Here is a 6,000-nt window from a genome sequence, read left to right on the forward strand (position 1 = left end):
TGGTCACCCTAGAGATAGAATGCCATGGAGCTTTCCATGTTGGCTGGTGGAGCCTAGTGAGAGGTGTTTAGGTCCCGCATGAATAAATTGATGCCATGCTTCGGGTAGTGAGTCAGTTTTTGCTCTCCTGAGGCTGGATTGGTTCTCACAGGAATGGACTTGTTTTATGACTTTATGACCTACCCACAAGAACAGGTAGTTATAAGGCAGGTCTGCCTCCTTGTTCCCTGGCTCTTTGCACATACCTGTTCACCTTTCTGCTTCTCTGCTATATTGTGATACAGCACAAGGCATTCACCTGAAGCTGTGCACATGCTGGTGTCATCCTCTTGGACTTGTCAGTGGCCAGAATCATTAGCTAAATAAACCTACATTCTCTATAAACTACCCAGCCTCAGATATTATGTTGTAGCAAGACAAAAATGGACTAACAAATGGTCTGAGTGTATACTTTATATAGCATATATATTTTAAATACGTTAAGGTGTGTTTTATGGACCAGAATATGGTCTATCTTGGTGAATGTTATGTGTGAGCTTGAGAAGAATGGGTATTTTTCCATTGTTGGATGAAATATTTTATAGATGTCAATAAGATCCAGTTAAATAATATTGTTCAGTTAAACTATGTCCCTGCTGATTTTCTGCCTCATTGTTGTGTCCATTTCTGATAGAGGGGTGTTAATGTCTCCAAATATAGTAATGGATTGATCTATTTCTCCTTGCACTTGTATCATGTTTTGCCCCATGTATTTTGACACTGTACTGTTAGGTACATACATATTAAAAACTGTTATGCCTTTTAAAGTACTGACCACATTATCATTATGTAATGCTTCTCTTTATCCCTGAAAATTTCCTTGTTCGGATGTCTGCTTTATCTGAAATTAATATAGTTACTCCAGCTGTCTTTCAGTGTTAGCATTATATAACTTTCTCTACCCGCTTTACTTTTAATCTACCTGTGTCTTTACATTTAAAGTGATTTTCTTGTAGAAAACCTACAGTTATGTCTTCTTTATTCACTCTGGCAGTCTCTGTCTTTTCATTGGTGTATTTAGAGCATTGATATTTAAAGTGATTATGGATGCAGTTGGTTTTATATCTATCATGCTTTTACTTGTTTTCTATTTGTTGTCTTTGTTCCTTGTGGGGTTTTTTTGTTGCCTTTTACTTTTTTTCTGCCCTTTCTGATGTTAACTGATATTTTATATAATTCTATTTTTCCCCATCTTAGCATACCAACTAACTTATTCAAAAAAAGTTTTTAGTCATTGCCTCTGAGTGTGCAATATACACTTGCAATGAATCCAACTCCTCCTTCAAACAGTAATATCCCAGTCCCCTTTCCTATATCTTGTAACATCATTGATATTAATTTCATTTATCCATAAGCTATACATCACTGCTATTATTTTGAGCAACATATTGGCTTTTAAATCAACTAAGAATCAGAAAAATATAATATTTATCTATTTATTTCTTCTCTAAAACTCTTTCCATCTTTATGCAGATTTGAGATTTATATATATATATATATATACAATTTTCCATTTTTCTAAAGAAATTCTTTATTCGTTTCTTGCAAGGCAGGTTTACTGGCAACAAAGTCCCTGGGAAATTTTTGTCTGAAAAATCATTTATTTCTTCTTTCTTCAGTTTTGAGGGATAACCTATAAGTTGGTGTTTTTTGTTTTTTTTTTTTAATTTCAGCACTTTAAATATTTCAGTCCTTTTTTATTTTATTATTATACTTTAAGTTTTAGGGTACATGTGCACAATGTGCAGGTTTGTTACATATGTATACATGTGCCATGTTGGTGTGCCACACCCATTAACTCGTCATTTAGCATTAGGTATATCTCCTAATGCTATCCCTCCCTGCTCCCATCACCCCACAATCCCCAGAGTGTGATGTTCCCCTTCCTGTGTCCATGTGTTCTCATTGTTCAATTACCACCTATGAGTGAGAACATGAGGCATTTGGTTTTTTGTCCTTGCAATAGTTTACTGAGAATGATGGTTTCCAGTTTCATCCATGTCCCTACAAAGGACATGAACTCATCATTTTTTATGGCTGCATAGTATTCCACGGGGTATATGTGTCACATTTTCTTAATCCAGTCTATCGTTGTTGGACATTTGAGTTGGTTCCAAGTCTTTGCTATTGTGAATAGTGCCGCAATAAATATACGTGTGCATGTGTCTTTATAGCGGCATGATTTATAGTCCTTTGGGTATATATCCAGTAATGGGATGGCTGGGTCAAATGGTATTTCTAGTTCCAGATCCCCCAGGAAGCGCCACACTGACTTCCACAATGGTTGAACTAGTTTACAGTCCCATCAACAGTGTAAAAGTGTTCCTATTTCTCCATATCCTCTCCAGCACCTGTTGTTTCCTGATTTTTTAATGATGGCCATTCTAACTGGTGTGAGATGGTATCTCATTGTGGTTTTGATTTGCATTTCTCTGATGGCCAGTGATGATGAGCATTTTTTCATGTGTTTTTTGGCTGCATAAATGTCTTCTTTTGAGAAATGTCTGTTCATGTCCTTTGCCCACTTTTTGATGGGGTTGTTTGTTTTTCTCTTGTAAATTTGTTGGAGTTCTTTGTAGATTCTGGATATTAGCCCTTTGTCAGATGAGTAGGTTGCAAAAATTTTCTCCCATTTTGTAGGTTGCCTGTTCACTCTGATGGTAGTTTCTTTTGCTGTGCAGAAGCTCTTTAGTTTAATTAGATCCCATTTGTCTATTTCGGCTTTTGTTGCCATTGCTTTTGGTGTTTTAGACATGAAGTCCTTGCCCATGTCCTGAGTGGTAACGCCTAGGTTTTCTTCTAGGGTTTTTATGGTTTTAGGTTTAACATGTAAGTCTTTAATTCATCTTGAATTAATTTTTGTATAAGGTGTAAGGAGGGGATCCAGTTTCAGCTTTCTACATATGGCTAGCCAGTTTTCCCAGCACCATGTATTAAATAGGGAATTCTTTCCCCATTGCTTGTTTTTGTCAGGTTTGTCAAAGATCAGATAGTTGTAGATATGTGGCGATATTTCTGAGGGCTCTATTCTGTTCCATTGATCTATATCTCTGTTGTGGTACCAGTACCATGCTGTTTTGGTTACTGTAGCCTTGTAGTATAGTTTGAAGTCAGGTAGCGTGATTCCTCCATCTTTGTTCTGTTGGCTTAGGATTGACTTGGCGATGTGGGCTCTTTTTTGGTTCCACATGAACTTTAAAGTAGTTTTTTCCAATTCTGTGAAGAAAATCATTGGTAGCTTGAGGATGGCATTGAATCTATAAATTACCTTGGGCAGTATGGCCATTTTCATGATATTGATTCTTCCAACCCATGAGCATGGAATGTTCTTCCATTTGTTTGTATCCTCTTTTATTTCATTGAGCAGTGGTTTGTAGTAGACCTCCTTGAAGAGGTCCTTCACGTCCCTTGTAAGTTGGATTCCTAGGTATTATTCTCTTTGAAGCAATTGTGAATGGGAGTTCACTCATGATTTGGCTCTCTGTTTGTCTGTGATTGGTGTATAAGAATGCTTGTGATTTTTGTACATTGATTTTGTATCCTGAGACTTTGCTGAAGTTGCTTATCAGCTTAAGGAGAGTTTGGGCTGAGACAATGGGGTTTTCTAGATATATAATCATGTCATCTGCAAACAGGGACAATTTGACTTCCTCTTTTCCTAATTGAATACCCTTTATTTCCTTCTCCTGCCTGACTGCCCTGGCCAGAACTTCCAACACTATGTTGAATAGGAGTGGTGAGAGAGGGCATCCCTGTCTTGTGCCAGTTTTCAAAGGGAATGCTTCTAGTTTTTGCCCATTCAGTATGATATTGGCCGTGGGTTTGTCATAGATAGCTCTTATTATTTTGAGATACGTCCCATCAATACCTAATTTATTGAGAGTTTTTAGCATGAAGGGTTGTTGAATTTTATCAAAGGCCTGTTCTGCATCTATGGAGATAATCATGTGGTTTTTGTCTTTGGTTCTGTTTATATGCTGGATTACGTTTATTGATTTGCGTATGTTGAACCAGCCTTGCATCCCAGGGATGAAGCCCACTTGATGATGGTGTATAAGCTTCTTGATGTGCTGCTGGATTCGGTTTGCCAGTATTTTATTGAGGATTTTTGCATCAATGTTCATCAAGGATATTGGTCTAAAATTCTCTTTTTTTGTTGTGTCCTGCCTGGCTTTGGTATCAGGATGATGCTGCCCTCATAAAATGAGTTAGGGAGGATTCCCTCTTTTTCTATTGATTGGAATAGTTTCAGAAGGAATGGTACCAGTTCCTCCTTGTACCTCTGGTAGAATTTGGCTGTGAATCCATCAGGTCCTGGACTCTTTTTGGTTGGTAAGCTATTGATTATTGCCACAATTTCAGAACCTGTTATTGGTCTATTCAGAGATTCAACTTCTTTCTGGTTTAGTCTTGGGAGGGTGTAGGTGTTGAGGAATTTATCCATTTCTTCTAGATTTTCTAGTTTATTTGCATAGAGGTGTTTGTAGTATTCTCTGATGGTAGTTTGTATTTCTGTGGGATTGGTGGTATATCCCCTTTATCATTTTTTATTACGTCTATTTGATTCTTCTCTCTTTTCTTCTTTATTAGTCTTACTAGTGGTCTATCAATTTTGTTGATCTTTTCAAAAAACCAGCTCCTGGATTCATTAATTTTTTGAAGAGTTTTTTGTGTGTCTATTTCCTTCAGTTCTGCTCTGATTTTAGTTATTTCTTCCCTTCTGCTAGCTTTTGAATGTGTTTGCTCTTGCTTTTCTAGTTCTTTTAATTGTGATGTTGGGGTGTCAATTTTGGATCTCTCCTGCTTTCTCTTGTGGGCATTTAGTGCTATAAATTTCCCTCTACACACTGCTTTGAGTGTGTCCCAGAGATCTGGTATGTTGTGTCTTTGTTCTCATTGGTTTCAAAGAACATCTTTATTTCTGCCTTCATTTCATTATGTACCCAGTAGTCATTCAGGAGCAGGTTGTTCAGTTTCCATGTAGTTGAGCGGTTTTGAGTGAGTTTCTTAATCCTGAGTTCTAGTTTGATTGCACTGTGGTCTGAGAGACAGTTTGTTATAATTTCTGTTCTTTTACATTTGCTGAGGAGAGCTTTACTTCCAACTATGTGGTCAATTTTGGAATAGGTGTGGTGTGGTGCTGAAAAAAATGTATATTGTGTTGATTTGGGGTGGAGAGTTCTGTAGATGTCTATTAGGTCCACTTGGTGCAGAGCTGAGTTCAATTCCTGGGTGTCCTTGTTAACTTTCTGTCTCGTTGATCTGTCTAATGTTGACAATGGGGTGTTAAAGTCTCCCATTATTATTGTGTGGGAGTCTAAGTCTCTTTGTAGGTCACTCAGGACTTGCTTTATGAATCTGGGTGCTCCTGTATTGGGTGCATATGTACTTAGCACAGTTAGTTCTTCTTGTTTCATTGATCCCTTTACCATTATGTAATGGCCTTCTTTGTCTCTTTTGATCTTTGTTGGTTTAAAGTCTATTTTATCAGAGACTAGGATTGCAACCCCTGCCTTTTTTTGTTTTCCATTTGCTTGATACATCTTCCTCCATCCTTTTATTTTGAGCCTATGTGTGTCTCAGCACGTGAGATGGGTTTCCTGAATGCAGCACACTGATGGGTCTTGATTCTTTATCCAATTTGCCAGTCTGTGTCTTTTAATTGGAACATTTAGTCCATTTATATTTAAAGTTAATATTGCTCTGTGTGAATTTGATCCTGTCATTATGCTGTTAGCTGGTTATTTTGCTCATTAGTTGATGCAGTTTCTTCCTAGCCTCAATGATCTTTACAATTTGGCATGATTTTGCAGTGGCTGGTACCAGTTTTTCCTTTCCATGTTTAGTGCTTCCTTCAGGAGCTCTTTTAGGGCAGGCCTGGTGGTGACAGAATCTCAGCATTTGCTTGTCTGTAAAGTATTTTATTTCTCCTTCACTTATGAAGCTTAGTTTGGCTGGATA

The sequence above is a fragment of the Hylobates moloch genome, unplaced genomic scaffold, assembly GCF_009828535.3.
Source record: "Hylobates moloch isolate HMO894 unplaced genomic scaffold, HMol_V3 SCAFFOLD_5, whole genome shotgun sequence".
In the NCBI taxonomy this organism is placed as follows: domain Eukaryota; kingdom Metazoa; phylum Chordata; class Mammalia; order Primates; family Hylobatidae; genus Hylobates; species Hylobates moloch.